This window comes from Carassius gibelio, chromosome A4 (genome assembly GCF_023724105.1).
Source record: "Carassius gibelio isolate Cgi1373 ecotype wild population from Czech Republic chromosome A4, carGib1.2-hapl.c, whole genome shotgun sequence".
NCBI lineage: Eukaryota > Metazoa > Chordata > Actinopteri > Cypriniformes > Cyprinidae > Carassius > Carassius gibelio.
In genome coordinates this window covers 13,744,553-13,763,031 of record NC_068374.1, presented here as the reverse complement: position 1 = coordinate 13,763,031, position 18,479 = coordinate 13,744,553, and the positions used below count along the sequence as shown (strand labels likewise).

General features: G+C 40.5%; 1 long non-coding RNA gene across 1 annotated transcript in view; it reads right to left on the bottom strand.

Annotated features, from left to right (window-relative positions):
- Window positions 1-8,329, bottom strand: part of LOC127969941 (uncharacterized) — a 19,147-nt gene extending 10,818 nt beyond the window's left edge. The window contains exons 1-2 of the long non-coding RNA XR_008156429.1: window positions 6,980-8,329; window positions 3,048-3,197 (exon numbers count right to left, since the gene is read on the bottom strand). This is a non-coding gene — a long non-coding RNA (uncharacterized LOC127969941). The remainder of the gene's footprint in view (window positions 1-3,047; window positions 3,198-6,979) is intronic.
- Window positions 8,330-18,479: the final 10,150 nt, after the last annotated feature.

Here is an 18,479-nt window from a genome sequence, read left to right as displayed (position 1 = left end):
GATCCCAATTCTACCCCTTAGCCCTTCCCCTTTCCCGATTTCCCGGGTGTCTCGATTCTCTTTTGGTTGGAGGGAAGGGGGAAAGGAAAAGGGCCAGATAGCCCTTCAAACGAAGATTTTTAGGGACCACACTTCAAACGAAGGGGTATGAATTATCTCAGCAACATGGCTGCTACAGCAAACAAAAAGACACATAAATGTAAGCTTTTTTGGCATAAAGATTTTAACGAAAAGTAATCATTTGTTTTATGTTACATTCAATTGTGGGAAGTCATGGCCTAATGGTTAGAGAGTCGGACTCCCAATTGAAGGGTTGTGAGTTCGAGTCTTGGGCCTGCAGGAATTGTGGGTGGGGGGAGTTCATGAACAGTTCTCTCTCCACCTTCAATACCACGACTTAGGTGCCCTTGAGCAAGGCATCGAACCCCCAACTGCTCCCCGGGCGCCGCAGCATAAATGGCTGCCCACTGCTCTGGGTGTGTGTTCACAGTGTGTGTGTGTGTGTGTGTGTGTGTGTGTATTCACTGCTCTGTGTGTGTGCACTTCGGATGGGTTAAATGCAGAGCACAAATTCTGAGTATGGGTCACCATACTTGGCTGAATGTCACTTTCACTTCACTTCACTTCAATTATGAGTTCATATTAATGGTCTTGTTACTCAAAGAAATGTTTGCAAAAAATTGCTAATATTTGCTAACGTCATATCATTACAGACTGCATGATAGTGCCACAGCATATGTCTGATCAGGGCAATAACTGCCGTAGACATTGATGGGGGCTAATCCTCCATATAATTAGAAATCGCAAAACCATTTTCTCAAATATTACCTATTAGAGAGAGAGAGAGAGAGAAAGGGAAATTGGGTATATTCGCGTCTGTGGATTTATCTTTTTTAGAGTGAGTTTACTTAAAAACAGTGATTGTATCCTCTCGTTGCTGAAAAATATAATGTAGCGATTCAATATTTAAACTGCATTTAATAAAAGTCGTGGGGCAGCGTTGACAAGTTTATCTTCTCCTGGATGTGTGAGCTGCGCGATTTCCGATATGTGTGTGTGTGTGTGTCAGTAAGCAGCTCATTAATACAGAACGATAATTAATGCACACCAGCACACCAGTATATGTGTGTATTGTAAGAGCTAGACGACGAATGATGGCGTGTGACGTCATGGTAGTGGTGTCCTAATCCTTAGGGGAATTTTTTTTCTCCCCTACCCCTTGACACTGTTTTAAGGGACAAGGGGAAGGGGTAGGGGAAGGGGTATAAAATAGAATTGGGATTGGGCCTAAGATGGTAGAATGGTAAATCAATAGAGGTGGGTGGGGCTACCACAATATGATGTTATATTGCAGACAGGATACAGACTGCTGTTTTTTTTTAGCCTGGTTTGGCTTTATGAAGATTTAAAAAAAAATTATTAAAAATTTATTACAAAATGAAAAAGATTTGTATTATTCTACAATGGCTTTGTACACACAATTCCAACACACATTTCTGTTCAAGCACCTTGAAGTGGATTTTGCATAATAGGTGCCCTTCAAATCCTATCTATCCGACTGCTACTTTGTTTGTGTAAATGTATTACTTTTCATCACGAGTTTGTTTTATGCTTGGACTAAATAAAAAAAATATATATATATTATTTAGTTAAAGAGGGGGTGAAATGCTATTTCATGCATACTGAGTTTTTTACACTGTTAAAGAGTTGGATTCCCATGCTAAACATGGACAAAGTTTCACAAATTAAGTTGTACGTTTGTAGGAGTATTTTTGTTCCAAAAAAACCTCTTCCGGTTTGTCACAAGTTTCGGAAAGTTTTTTTCGAGTATGGGTCTGTGTGACGTTAGATGGAGAGGAATTTCCTTATATGGGTCCTAAGGCACTTCTCCCCGGAAGAGCGCGCGCTCCCGTATAGCAGAGCACTGAAAGGCTGAGCACAGACATTTACTGATCAGAGCGAGAGCATTACGAAAAGTCACAAAAGAAGTGTGTTTTTGGTTGCCAGGGCAAGACAACCCTGCACAGATTACCAAAAGAGAAACAGCATTAAGGGACCAGTGGATGGAGTTTATTTTTACAGAGCATCAACGGAGTTGTGCAAGTGTTTTTGTTTGTTCCCTGCATTTCGAAGATGCTTGTTTTACAAACAAGGCCCAGTTTGACGCCGGATTTGCACATCGTTTATTTCTTAAGGATAATGCAGTCTCAACGAAAAAGGGTCACGACTGTGTTGGAACCGCATGCGGTGAGTAAAACTGCTTCAAATATCTCTGTGTTGTTAACTTAGCTATCGGCGCGTAAGCACATCAAGTAAACAACATGCGATGTTGTCATTAAACTGCACGAGTAAAACTGCTTCAAATATCTCTGTGTTGTTAACTTAACTATCGGCGCGTAAGCACATCAAACTGCACTTTCCACATGTACAGCTTGAAAAGAAAAAAAAAACGACATAAAGTGGAACTTAGTCATTTTCCAAAACCGCTAAGCAAATATAAACATTTTCAGTACATACCACATAGAGACTTCATTGCTGATGCTGCTCTTGTTAAATTTCAGCCTCTGGATCTGTGTCACATCTTCCAAACGTTCTCAACACGAAAGCTTACTCGCGCTCGTGATTATTTAGCTCCGCCCACACGTCACGCCTCTAGGTGCTCGTGTTTTTCCGGGAAAAATCGGTACAGACTATCTTTCTCATATAAATATAATAAAACTAAAGACTTTTTGGAGTTATGAAGGATGCAGTACTACTCTATAGGTACTCAAGATTAACAGGATATTGAGTGAAAACTAGCATTTCACCCCCCCTTTAAATCTGCCAGTGCTCAGTCTGGAGAGCCAAGATGAGTTGATTCCAGAGCAGATTTTGACAGGCAGAGAGATTTCCAAATGTGATTAAGGCAGATGCCAGAGAACAGCTCCATTCGGAGGTTCTGGACTATTTCTCAACTAAACTTGAAGGATGCAGTGTAGGATGTCTCGGGGGTAGATGTTTTTATAAGGATAAAATGAGTGAGTTCAGCATTGAGAATGAAAACGAACCTGTTTGTGTCTCAGCATCTTCTTGTTTGACTCTGAATGTTTCTTCAATCTTCACGTCTTCAATCTCCTCTTTAATAAACTCCATCTTTATAATATTGTCACGTAGGTCTCGGCTTCTTCACCAGGAGTTTTTCAGTCTGTTTGGACACTCTGAAATGTTTAAGAAGAGAATAATTAACAGAAAGAAAAATAAATCCAAACTCTGATAGCGCTCAGCCAAGAGTACCAATCATTCTGAACCCTCTACTTCAATAATATGTGACTGGAATCTCTTCTAGAAGAAGAGTGTTAATCACTTCTACTGACCTGAAATATTAATAATACTGGGACATTCTTTGTATGCGGTAACATTTTGGCTTCTTAAACGTTGGAAAAAAAGTTACATAATTTTAATGTTTTTTCTTTGGTTTTTTTTTGCATTCTACCAAAATAGGGAGATATTTAACTATTAGGAATGGATATTGGTCAAGCTCGTGGACTCAAAAAATTATAATTATGTTTAGATTGTTCAGACATTGGCCATGAAAATATTTCACCGTTAGAGAAATATAGATAGTTATCACAACATGTTAATAATGTAAATGTTAAACAATAATGAGCTTTTCTTAGATAGTACTGTATATGTCCCTTTTTTTATTTTAAAAACAATAACAAAACAATTATTGTCGAATAGAATGTGTCTTAATTATTAAATTAACAATTAAAAAATGTTTGCCAATAGGGTTGTAAACAGGGCTTGACAATAACTTTTTTGCTAACTAGCAAACTGGTTTTCCAAAGTTACTAACCACACAGCATTTTTAATAGCCACATTTTTGTTGTTGTGAATTTACCTGATTAAAGTTGAATATGGTGTGCTAAAACTTACTTGAACTAGATTTACAACACTTTTAAATATAAAACCACTGTACACACCCAAATCAAGACTACATAAATGTATAACAATAGAGGTCATTATCATTAGCTCTGATAAGATTGTGTGTAAAGCTCATTTTTTAAATAAAACCATGTATTAAGATAAAGACATAAAAAGTAGCTTCTTATTGCATAATAAAATAGTGCATGGATGTAGAAGATTAAAAAAAAAGTGAAACTGAAAAAAAGCATTAGCATTAGAAACACTGTCTGTTTAATCAGAATCAGACTCAGAATTACTTGTAACTTTGTTACAAGTTGCAATGGAAAGTAGGTCAGTTGAAAAATGCATGCCATGGTTGCATGGACAAAGTTGCTTTAATCTACATTAAAATTTAAGGGGAAAGTTCCTCTCATCATATAGAACACGTTTCAGTTTGTGTTATTTTTGTACTCAGGCCCTAATAATGACTACTGGTTAGGTTGCAACTCTCTATTGACACCTTGACAATCGAATCGCCATTAGCTAGTAAATATTTTAGTTTACCCGCCAGACTGAGATTTTATATATATATATATATATATATATATATAATTTTATATAACAACTAATTAGAAGTAAATTTAACTGAACATTTTAACTTGAGAGGTGGTTGTTTTTTCTGTCATTCAGTGTTTCTGACAAAAAAAAAATTGGGAAAAAACTAACAAAATACTGATAGGATAATAATGATACGAATTCTAATAATAAGAACTATAAAACACACTAAGGATTACTAAGGATTAATGAGCTGCTGGATTCATGAATATTAATCAGGTTTTGTGCATTCGCTTGAACTGATTTGCTGAAATCAAAACAGGGACGATAATAGGTGAGCGTCTACCAATGAGACTGGCGTTTGCGCATTGACTTTGGCCACTACTGGAAAACCCGGCTTTTCTTGAAAGCTGAAGACTTCCATAGGAACGCTTTTATTTCAACAGGACAATACAACAAAGAATATTGTTTAAATGTAGCACGTCAATCCCTTCTCTCTCTCTCTCTCTCTCTCTCTCTTTGTGTGTGTGAGAGAAAGCGACGGCGATTTGTGCGCATTCACACTAGAGTTTATGGTACATTAAATACAGCTGCGCTGCATTTCCATTGAGGTGAACTGAGAAATATCACAGATCGCTTGACAGAGAGTGAAACTCTGAAGCCCTCAGAAAGAGTCAGTGTTGGCAATTGAAAATATATCTGAGCTAAACGGAAATGGATAGCTGTCTCTTCCTTTGTGTCACTAGCGTGCAAGCACAAGGCAACACTATGTGCATGTAATACTCATGGGAGTTGTAGTGTCATACTGTCACACTGCAATATGGGTTATTTCAGATGCCTTTTAAAAACGTTACAATTATTCAACCCGCCAAAGTGGCTAGTTGGAGTCATTGTATTAAAAAAATAAAAATAAATTCTGCTCATCAATCCTGCATTTATTTGATCAAAAGTACAGAATTTTTTTTTAATATTGTGAAATATTATTACAATTTAAAATAATTGTTATTAAATTTATCATACTTTAAATTATCATTTATTTCTGTGATGCAAAGCTGAATTTTAAGGATCATTATTCCTTTAGAAATCATTCTAATGATTAATTGATGATGATTCATTATCAAAGTTGGAAACAGTTCTGCTGCTTAATATTTTTTCAGAACATGTGATATTTTTTTAGGAATCTTTGATGAATAAAAAGTAAAAAAAAAAAAAAAAGAAGCTATGTTTTTAAAATATAAATATTTTGTAATAACAATATACACTACTGGTCAGTAATTTGGAGTCAGTAAATAAAAAATAAAAGTATTGATTTTTAAATAAAATCAATACTTTTATTCAGCAAGGATGTGTTAAATTGATAAAAAGTGATAGTAAAGAGAATATATATTATTAGAATTTTATATATATATATATATATATATATATATATATATATAAATGCAGTTCTTTTTAACCTTTTATTGATCAAATATATTAGACAGCAGAACTGTTTCCAACACTCATAATAAATCAGAATATTAGATTAATTTCTAAATGATCATGTGATCGACTGGATGTTACATGTGACACTGAAGGCTGGAGTAATGATGCTGAAAATTCAGCTTTGCATCACAGGAATAAATTATTTTTTAAAAGTATATTCAAATAGAATACTATTATAAGTTATAATAATTTTTCACAATATTACTGTTTTTTCTGTATTTTTGATCAAATAAATGCAGGCTTGATGAGCAGAAGAAACTTCTTTCAAAAACATTAAAAATAGTAATGTTTCCAAACTTTTGGTCTGTCCTGTATATATATATATATATATACACACACACATATATACATATATATATATATATATATATATATATATATATATATATATATATATATATATATATATATATATATGTACATATACATATACATATATATACATATACATACACATATATATACATATACATATATACACATATATATACATATACATATATACACATATATATACATATACATATATACACATATATATACATATACATATATACACATATATATACATATACATATATACACATATATATACATATACATATATACACATATATATATACATATACATATATACACATATATATACATATACATATATACACATATATATACATATATACACATATATATATACATATAAATATATACACATATATATACATATACATATATACACATTTATACACAGAAATTGATTTACTATATACACTAAATACTATTTATTCTATTAGAATTTCCTAAGTTTATAGACCTAACAGGGTGGAAAATTTGAGCTTAATTAGCCATAGCTCATTAAGTGATCAACATTTAGCTAGCTAACCTTCTTCAGATTAACATAACTTTTATGACTATGTCAAATTTGTTTTACATTTTTTATGATAGGACAAACATTCACCATGATATAGCCTAACAGGGTGGAACTTTAAGGGCGGCACAAGCAGGATAACGTTTCAAAAACTAAAAAAAAAAGGTAAGTGTGAGAGTGTAAGCTTACCTCAGTTTGTAGACTTGAATTCCAGTGGGAAAAATAAATGATGTCACTTCTATAAAATGGTCTAAATGAAATTGCAATCAGTTTTGGAATGTGAGAAAGTATGTACTAACAGGGTGGAAAATTACTTCAGGGACATGGTAATCGAGAAGGAAAAAAAAAAATCTATATTTTCACCTGATTTATATGTATGATTATTGGCAGTTTAGCCTAGTCTATAACATAATTAAAACTTATTTAGATTTTTTTTTTTTTTTATCTTTCATAGTTTATATTTCTTGTGGAAGTTGATTACTTTGCACTGAGGACATCATAAAATTTAATGCATATATCAACGAAAGGTGTGTAAAATACAAAATAGTATTTATAATTTCTATTATCCCTGTTTAAGTGGTAAAGAAGACCTAAATATACAATTCATGCCATATCTTATAAATGTGCCATTCATTTAAGAGAAAATATGATTAAATAAACCATCAGGACATAAAAGTCACTGTATAACAGGAATGACACAATTGGTGTTTTTAATTTTCATGAACTTCATGACAGTTTTTAAATATAGTGCCTTTTAAGCTGTGGTCTGTAGTGTAAGCTCCGCCTACTGGCATCATAGGTCCCCTTGTTCGAAAGGTTTCAGGGCTGGTTTGATACCAGGATCTGGGCCAGGATTTTTTTTTGAGTAAATAAATAGCCCAGCTCGTTCGCAACTGGGCTCTGGCTCCAGCACAAGTCACCAGAAAAGCGGTGTGAGCGTGTCTCAATCAGCTTCCTAGCTCAGTAGTCAGCACACTGGTAAGGGAGTCAGTCAAATGACCTGATTAAACAAAAAAAAAACTACCAAAACTAGCATAACAAATTAATAAAATTAGGCAAATTAAGGAGACACTTAATATTTAGGCATTTAAGATTTACATTCAATATTGATTTGTAAATTGCATTATTAAATACATTCTAATTTCATGAAATCATTTGCAGTTGTTTGTTGTTCTCGTTGCGTTCACATGTTTTGAGCAGCAGATGTCATCAGCGTGCCCCTGAATCGAGAGATTGGAAACATTTTGAGAAGTATTTGGGTCAGTTGACTCAAGTTCTGTTTTTACATCACTTTTTGCCAGTGACTGAATTATTAGTAGTTATGATAAACGCATTCACCACAGGGAGCGAAATGAGACGCGCCTGTTCTGTTACTAATGTATGGACGCGCTTAACAAACACAAAGTATTGTTGAGTAATATTAGATATAGCCATAAATTATATATTCAATAACAACGACTTCATGTTACAGTTGCTGTGAAAACAACAAAACATACTGAATGCTTAATAACTATTTAAACCCTTAACATGCTTAAAAACACAAACCTGTCTTCATCCGAATCACAACAGAGACAGAGCGCAGACCTATGACGTCATAGCACAAAATCAAAATAAAAGCCCCTTTTACATGCCTCTTACTCTAAAATCACAAACGTGCATATGATATTATACATTCAAATGATATAAATGAGAAAATAGTTTATTTCTTGGTTAAAATTATATATATATATATATATATAATATATTTGAATATATGTTGCCTTATCATGTGCTAAACATATTAGGAAAAACAAATTAAGTTTATATTAAGATATAAATCAAGGTTTATCTAATAATTTAGTTGCACCAATATTTAAACTTTTTTTAAAAATAAGCAAGTTTACATTTTAACCATAATTTTTTATCCTGGATTTCATTTATGTTTAAAATAGATTCCTTTTTAATCCTGTTGCTCATGACTTTACTCTCAGATTTAAATCTGAATTAACATTAACTTTAAATTTACAGTTGACAACTTTTAAATGAAATAAAGTGCACCTACAATTACAATATGTGACTGAATAAATGAAGACAGAAACAGTAAGTGTATCCTCGGGTCTCAGAGAGGTGTTTATTATAAATAAAAATTAAGGTTAAAGCACATAGAGTTGGCAGCATGTGAGGGGCATGGTGTCCTGTAAGTTTTACATGCTGTCCTGTAAGTTATCAATATTAATTGATAATATAAATATATTTCCAGGCTTATGAAATCCATACAGGTTAAATTAATGTTTTCATTGGCTGATCAGAAGTGTAACGTGTAATCTATGTAGCAGTATATCAAGACGCCTGATGTTTTATACGCTTATTTCCTTTGACAAGAGATAATATCAGAGAGAGAGTTTCTGGTAGTCAGTAAAGAAGAATATGGAACATTTACATTGTTGCTGTTTAATTAAAATGGCGAATCAATCATGGTGTAGAAAATCAATAATGGATGGCGGTTTTAATTCTAATCCCACAAAGCCCGAAGGGGGTATCGAGGGGTATAATGAATAAGGCTAGGCCTGGCTGGAGTAAATATGTTGCAGAATATCAGGATGAAGCCCGGGCAGCTTTTAAATTGTGGGATATAGCAGATAGACCCAGGCAAGGGCCTGAGCTTGAATATAAGAAGTCTACAAATGCAAGATATGCAAGTATGCTATTCGTTTTATCATGTAAAAATTAGCAAACCTTAAGGGCCGATTCTATGGCTATGAAGCTGTTAAATCATAATATCACTGATTTTTGGAAAGATTTCAGAACTTTTAATAGATGCAGAGTATCTCTTCCTTGTACCTTGGATGGAGTTTCGGGGGCAGATGATATTGCAGAACTATGGAGACTGCATTATTATAATATTTTTTAATTGCATCCAAAATGAACTGAATAATGTGGATGATATTCAAATTAATTATCCAAAAGTGATTATGTCACATGAGGTGGATCATGCTATAATTAAATTGCCTCAAAATAAATCTAGTGGTCTAGATAATATTTCTGCTGAACATCTTAAATATGGAAGAGGATAGCCCCTTTATTAGCTGTCTGTTTTACTGGCCTCTTGATTCATTGTGTGTTACCAGACTCCATGTTGTCTGTTCTGTTAGTGCCAGTTATTAAGAACAAAACTGGAATGGTAGGCAACTTAGATAATTATAGACCTATAGCTTTAGCTAGTACCTTGTCTAAAGTGCTAGAAAAATCTTGCTGGATAGGTTATAAAACAAGCCCAGATACCGTACCTCCACCCGCCCAATTGCACACTTCTGTGGGTTCGCCGTGAGTCCAGCCACCCTTAAGGATCTCAGGACCGCACGGAGATGTTCCATATGCCGCTGCCAATCATTACTGTGTATAATGATGTCATCGAGATAGGCAGCGACGTACGCGCAATGGCGCCGGAGAATCTTGTCCATGAGACGCTGAAAGGTTGCGGGAGCCACAAATAACCCAAAAGGAAGGGAGACAAATTGGTGCAACCGAAACGGCGTGGTGAAGGCCGTTTTTTCTTTGGATAATGGCGACAAGGGGATCTGCCAATACCCTTTTGTTAAATCCTGTGTCGAATTAAAGCGGGGCATTGGATAAGCATTGAATTTTGACACTGCGTTCACCTTTCGATAATTAAAACAGAAGCGGACCGAGCCGTCTGTTTCAGGGACTAAAACTATCAGCTCGCCCAATCACTATGCGATTCTTCTTTTACTCCCAACTCTAGCATGGCCGTTAATTCATCTTGAACCACCTTTTTTTTGTGTTAGGGTAAACGATAGGGATGGCTGCGCACCACTTCCCCGGGGAACGTTTCGATATGGTGCTGTATGAGATTCATGCAACCCGGCAGGCTTGAAAATATGTCCACAAAATCTGCTTGCAACTTGGCTACCTATGCGTGCTGCCACGGTGAGACGTGATCTCCCCCAGGGACCAGTACGAGCGGTTTGGTTTTGACAGCTGCTTCTGGTCTGAGATCATCCTCTGCTGAAATTGTCATGGCTAAATCAGCCGAGGTCACCTCATTCCACCATTTTAGGAGATTGAGATGATAAATTTGATGTGAATTCCCTCTATCCGATTGCACCACCTAATAATCGAGATCCCCCACCCGCCGTGTAACCACAAATGGTAAATGGGTAATTTAGAACTGGATGTTGGAAGTAACAGAAGCACTTTCTCTCCCAGTGCAAATGGAGGCACTCGCGTACCCCTGTTGTACAGCCGACTCTACTTGTCTTGAGCCTGGAGCAAATTCTCCATAGACAGCCGCCCCAGAGTGTGAAGTTTTGCTCGAAGGTCCATGACATACTGATTTTCACTACGGCTGATGACATCAAGCACACCGCGGGGCTGAAGACCATAGAGAAGCTAGAATGGGGAAAACCCTGTGGAGGCTTGTGGAACCTCCCGCACTGCAAACAATAGGGGCTCGAGCCATTTATCCCAATTTTTGGCGTCCTCCTTCACGTACTTACAAACCATGGATTTCAATGTGCGATTAAATCGTTCCATCAAGCTGTCTCTTTGTGGGTGATAGACGCTGGTGTGAATCGATTTATTGCCCAGTAGTTCGTATAACTCGCTTACCATACATGACATAAACGCCGTGCCCTGGTCTGTGAGGATCTCTTTGGGGATCCCCACTCGGGAGATCACTCGAAACAGTGCATCCGCCACACTCTTTGCAGAGATTGTGCGAAGCGTCACTGCTTCTGGGTATCGTGTTGCATAGTCCACGAGAACTAATGCAAAACGATGCCTGTGTGCTGAGCGTTCTAATGGCCCGATGAGGTCCATACCAATTCTCTCGAAGGGGACCTCCATCAGTGGATAAGGAAAAGAGAGCGGTTGGTCAGGCTGGAGATGCCGTCCATCGATGGTGCAGACCCGGTCGTGCGTTTTTAAGCATCTCATCACGAGACTGCTCCAGTGGAAAGTCATCTAGCTCAGGGGACATGAAGTCCGCTCTCGCTCTCGTTTCCTCAGCCTGTGAAGGTCCCGCAACTGCATCCCCAGCCTGCGACATCGCTTCTCCTTTTCCCTGCCCTGTCTCCCAAGAAGCATCCGCACATAAAACCCCCAACAATTGTGTAAAAGCTGGCCAATCTTTCCACAAAATCAGCGAATGCCTAAGGTGGGAATTAACTACCACCTTCACTCTATGCGTTTTTTCCTGAAACTGAATACTAACAGGCACTAAAGGGTAGTCCACCACATCCCCGTGTAAACACCTCACTTTAACCTTGTGGCTTGTATCCAATGCCCTCTGTTGCATCAGGCTTTGATGAATGGAGGTTTGGTTACAGCCCGAATCCACCAAAGCCTGATATGTACCCCCCTCGATACTCACAGGTATTTGGTACAGACCAGTTTGATCGGGGGGAGTCGAGAACCCGGATCAATGTTCCCACTTCCATCATTGGACACCGGTCCAGAAAATGACCTGGATCCCCGCATCTCCAGCAGGCCGGCTCAGGCCTTCCCACTGCCCCAGCGGCAGAAAAATGGCAAAAAGATTGGTGGAGAGAGGAAAAAGGGGCGGATGGACCAGTAGCCCCTGCGCCCTCCCGTGTCCCTGGTCTGTTCCCCTGGAAAGCCCCCTCCACTGAGGGACTCGAGGGGGAACGTTACTCCGCGACCTGGGAACAGGAATAGGGTGAGAGGGAAGAGAAGGAGAAGAGAGAGAGAGAGAGCGAAGCTAGAAATGGGTTCGCCACCCCCCGGGCACACCACCAGATGGTCTTCAGCCAGCTGGATAGCCAGCGTCAGCGACGTCGGGCGGTGGCACTAGGCCCACTCGGCCATCCCCCGAGGTAGCCGAGTGATGAACTGTTCCAGTACCACCAGATTGACCACTCCCTCGCCAACAACCACCTGCGGCAAGTGTCCCAGAGCTGTTGGGCCATCACGAAACGCCGGCTGGCCGCTTCTCCCGCTCCAGCTTTCCGCCTTCCCACGCTTACCTCGCCACAGGTTAATTGAGTTAATTGAGACAATCAGTTTGGATTTAAGACTAAACATGGCACTGATGTTTGCATCTATGCATTAAAGGAAATTGTAAACAGTATAGAGATAAAAAAAAAAAAAACTCATCAGTCTTTATGTGTTTCATTGATGCATCTAAAGCTTTTGATCAAGTTATTCTCTAAAATGAGACAAAAGCCCTATTCGGACGGGACTAGTTTTACAGGGGGTCGTTAGAGAAATCTGTGTTACACAGATGTACTTGGTGATTTTAATCCCGTCCGAATCTGCCACGTCTGTGTTTTTCTCACACAACCTCTGTGATAATTCCAGAGCAAATTACCTACTGTTTTTCAGCAAACTCAGTGATCCTCTGAGAAAACGAATCCCGTCCGAATGCGAATGTCTGTGATTGCCGGTGATATTTTATTTCACAACGCGTTTCCTTTTGTTTTTGGCCAACGTGAATTACCGTAGATGCTCTTACCGCACGCATGTTTGATATATTTGCTTACCGGCAAAGAAATAATAATAATAAAATCAAGAGCAAGATCAAGTAAACGGTTAATACCGGCTATTGTAATATCAGCATTAGGTAAGATTACTCAAGTTCATTCATGCACTTAGTTATATAATGTTTTAATTACATTTAATACAAAAATAAATAAATAAAAAAGGAAAACAAGTTAAACTAAAGGAACCACACATTAACATGGTTTTGTTATACTAGCCATTTAGTATTTATTGTGTAATAATACTGAGGCAATCATTCTGAATGAATGCTATGCACGCATACAGAGCGCGCGGTCTCTGTGACGCCCAGATGCACAAAACAGACCCTCCCACCTCTGTAATAAACATGGAGCGAACGACACTGAACCCGCAGCCTCGTGGTACGGCATATAACGCAGTACTCGTTCCGTATCTCAGGGAACCGAGGTTACGTTCGTAACCGAGTACGTTCCCTTTTCGATACACACATACTGCGTATGGGGAACGAATTCAACCGCGCCGTGCCACAGTAGGGAACGACAAGACTTAACATGAACACCCTGGGGTCCAGAGGATAAGTGAGAGGGCCGGAGCCATCGAACCCTTGACGCTACACTGCTAAGAGGGAGCTAGCTCCCTGGAGGTGGTATGATGACAGAGTCTGCTAGAGGCCGTCGTATCAAACCGAAAGAACCGGAGCATGCAAGGTCGGGATATCCAAGTTATAGAATCTGACAAAAGTGGACGGCGAGGACCAGCCGGCCGCCTCACAGATGTCCTTGATAGAGACACCACTAGACCAGGCCCATGAAGAGGCCATCCCTCTAGTAGAGTGGGCTCTAACTCCTATGGGGCATTCAAGGCCCATAGAGGAGTAACATAGAGTGATAGCTTCAACTATCCAACGCGAGAGGCGTTGCTTTGAGACCGAAGACCCTTTGGTGCGGCCACCAAAGCAGACAAAAAGCTGGTCAGATTGCCTGAACGGCTGCGACTGCTCAATGTAAATCCTCAAAGCCCTCACTGGGCAGAGTAAATCCAGCTCTCGCTCACCTGACAATGGAGGCAGAGCTGAGAGGGAAATTACCTGTGCTCTGAATGGCGTCGAGAGCACTTTAGGTACGTAGCCTTGCCTGGATTTTAAAATGACCTTAGAGTCATTGGGCCCAAACTCAAGGCATGCAGGGCTCACCGTGAGGGCCTGCAAATCGCCAACACGCTTGACCGATGCTAGAGCAAGTAGCAGAGCGGTTTTGAACGTTAGGGGCCGAAGGTCAGCTGACCGCAGCGGTTCAAAGTGAGGTCCTTTGAGTGCTCCAAGGACTGTGTGAAGGTCCCAAGTGGGAACGGTGAGAGGACATGGGGGCTTCAACCGCCTAGCACCTCTCAGGAAACGCACAATGAGGCTGTTTCGACCCACTGATTGGCCAGCAATAGGAGCATGAAATGCTGCAATGGCTGCTACGTAAACCTTGAGTGTGGAAGGGGTGACACACTTTTCTAGACGCTCCTGGAGAAATGACAGTATCGGAGATACATCACACTCAACACAGTGTTTGTTTTGTGCTAAGCACCAGTCAACAAAGACTGACCATCTTTGGGCATAGAGGCGTCTTGTAGACGGGGCTCTTGCCTGAGCAATGGTGTGTAGCACGTCCCCGGGGAGGCTCAGAGGCTCCCATCGAGGGACCATACATGCAGAGCCCAGAGTTCTGGCTGTGGATGCCAGATTGTCCTGTTCGCCTGAGAGAGGAGGTCCCACCTCAGGGGGATCGGCTATGGGGCTTTCATGGAAAGCCTGAAAAGCTCCGAGGACCAAACTTGGGTCCTCCAGAGTGGGGCCACTAGGAGGACTCGGTGTCTGTCTTCCCTGACTCGTCTGATGACACGAGGGATCAGAGCGATCGGGGGAAAAGCATAAAGAAGGAGGCTGGGCCAGTTGTGGGCCAGCGCATTTGTTTCCTTTGAAAAATAAGTTGGGCAATGAGAGTTGCTTTCTGAGGCGAAGAGGTCGACCTCTGCCTTCCCGAAAATCTCCCAGATTTTGAGAACCGTCTGGGGATGGAGCATCCACTCGTCCGAGGGGACATTGCTCCGTGAAAGCATGTCTGCTCCCAGATTCGTCTAGCCAGGTATGTGTGTCGCCTTGAGCGATCGCAACCTGGGTAATGTCCATTCTGGTGATTTATAAAGGACACCACTGTCATGCTGTCCGACTGGACTAGGATGTGGCGCCCTTCCAGGATTGCCTGAAAGGATTGAAGGGCTCGTTCCACTGCCAGCATCTCGAGGCAGTTGATATGGAGATGGCTTTCTTCGTGTGACCACGAGCCGAAGGCTGGTCTGCCCTCGCACAGAGCACCCCAACCCAGGTTGGACGCATCTGTTGAGAGCACCGTCCTTCTGGAAACCGCCTGTAGGGGTACTCCACGACTGAACCAAACAGGGTTCATCCAAGGCTCCAGGGCTGCTAGACAGGCCTGGTTGACCCTGATGCGAAAGCGGCCGTGCCGCCAAGCATGAGGTGGGACCCGGAGTTTCAGCCAGTACTGCAAGGGCCGCATTCGTAGGAGGCCGAGCTGTAAAACTGGGGAGGCGGAAGCCATCAGCCCTAGCATCCTCTGAAAGAACTTCAGAGGGAAACAGGCTTTGTTCTTGACAGAGGCCGCGAGCTGCTGAAGTACCAGAGCGCGCTCTGGTGATATGACCGCCCTCATATTGACTGAGTCGAAAACTGCTCCCAGGAACGTAATACGTTGGCTGGGGAGCAGTGAGCTCTTGGCGAAATTGACCGAGTCCTAGGCACTGTAAGTGGCTCAGGAGCACAGATCTGTTGGGGTCTAGCTCGGTTCGTGACTGGGCTAGAATGAGTCAGTCGTCGAGATAGTTCAGAATGCGGATTCAGAGGGGAAAGCGCCTTGTTCATGCACTCCGTGAAAGTGCGGGGAGCTAGAGACAGCCCAAAGGGAAGGACTGTATATTGGTAAGCAACACCCTCGAACGCGAATCTCAAGAATCGTCTGTGATGGTGGGCTATCTGGATGTGAAAGTAAGCATCTTTCAGGTCCAGCGAGAAGAACCAGTCCTCGGGGCAAATCTGCGTGAGGATCTGCTTCAGTGTCAATATCTTGAACTTCCGTTTCATGAGGGAAAGGTTCAGGTGTCTGAGGTCTAAGATGGGTCTGAGACCGCCATCTTTCTTGGGGACAAGGAAATAACGGCTGTAGAACCCCGATCCGCTTTCTGAGGGAGGAACTATCTCTATGGCTCCCTTCCTTAACAGCGTCATCACTTCGGTGCGGAGGACCTGAGCATGTGGGAATCACTCCGCGAAAACGCGGGGGTCTTCGGGCGAACTGCAGTGAGGAGCCGTGTTTTATTATCCCCAACACCCACTTGGACACTCCGGGGATGGCCTGCCAGGCCTCGGCCCGCGTGACAAGGGGCTGGATAGCGTCGGATGGCAGACTGCTGATTAGGAGCCTGAACACTGACGAGTGTGGAAGAGGAAAACTGCTCTCTTTTTGAAAATGTGAAAAATTTATTGTGTTCGCCATAACAACGGCGCTTTGCGTGGACGCAACAACAGTGGAACCAGGTCGCACAGCAGACAGGCGAGAGAGCTTCTGGGGTGGTCCGGCCGCGGCGGGACTTTGCCCCTTCCTCTTTCTTCCCCAACGATCAGGAGGATTTAGAGGGCGTCGGGTCCAGCGCAATCCTTTGCCGGGAGCCCTGACGTCTAGGCGGTTTAGCGCGCCTAGTGGGGCGAGCTGGGTGCTGCTCCTTAAGGGGGCGCCGCCTGGGGGGTAGAAGGGGCAGGTTTGCTCTGGTGCTAAGTCGGCGCAGTCCTGGGGCGACTCGGGGCAGAAGTGGAGCACTTGGGCAGGAAGTGTCGCATGGCTTGGGATGACTTCCGATTTTCCCCTCCCTTTTTCCTTTGTTTTTCGGAATACATTCTCTTGCAGCATTCTGTATCACTGATATTATTTCTGTATATATTCTTTCAATTATTATTCTTTCTTTCATCTTGATCATTTTTAATCCTTCCTCACATATTCTTTCAGATTTTTCCCAATCTGCCTTCTCATATTTCCACTTTCCTGTATTTACTTTCTTTATCTTCCTTATTTCATTATTTACAATTGTACTTAATATTGGAAAATGATCACTACCCACTGTACAATTTAATACCTCCCAATTTATTATTCCCCCTAATTCATTAGAAACAATAGTTAGATCAATTGCTGATTCCCTCCCTAAATTTACATCCATACGAGTTTTTGTTCCATCATTTATACAAACTAAATTCTCCTTTTCCATTACCTCTTCAATGACCATACCATTTGTATCGGTCAATAAACCTCCCCATAAAGTATTATGGGCATTAAAATCCCCACACCATATTACTCTTTTTTTCTCTTAATCCTTTTATTGCTCCCATACTTTCTTGTGTTATTTTTTTACACGGATTATAAAAGTTTATTATAACATAATTCTTATTTCCAACCCATATTTCTACTACTATATATTCCATCGTTTCCCCTTTCTCCAAAACTCTATATGGTATTCCCTCTTTTACAAAACTGACACATCCTCCTCCTTTTCCTTCTACCCGATCTCTTCTCACACTTATGTATCCTTTCAAGACAAATTCTAATCTAGGATTCAACCATGATTCTTGAATACATATCACATCTGGTTTATCTTTCATTTGGTTTATATACCCTTTAAATTCTTGTCCATTAGCATACAGGCTTCTAGCATTCCATTGTAATAGAGCTAACATACTAGCCTACCCCTAATTCCTGACTTGACTGAGATTCTGTACGGTTTTTCATTATGTCTTCACATTTCAATCCCTTTATATCTAGAAATCTCTCTGCCGCTTTTACTATTATTTGTAGCTTTTCTGTTCTCCTTTCTGTTTGCGCTGTACAATTAATTACTTCCACCATAAAGAGCACAAAATTTCTCTTAGTAACTATCATTGCATCTTCTGGTAATCTAGCTTCATCCATTCTTCCTGTATCTTCATTTATTTTCCCATACTCCAGTCTCTCAGTTCCACTTTGTCTATATCTATTATTTACCGCTTTCACAGCTTCAGCATATGTCCCATTATTCTTTGTCTTTTCCTGTTGAACTTCCACTGCCTTTTTCCTCACCTCACAACCTCCATATGCCGCATTGTGATTACCTCCACAGTTGCAAC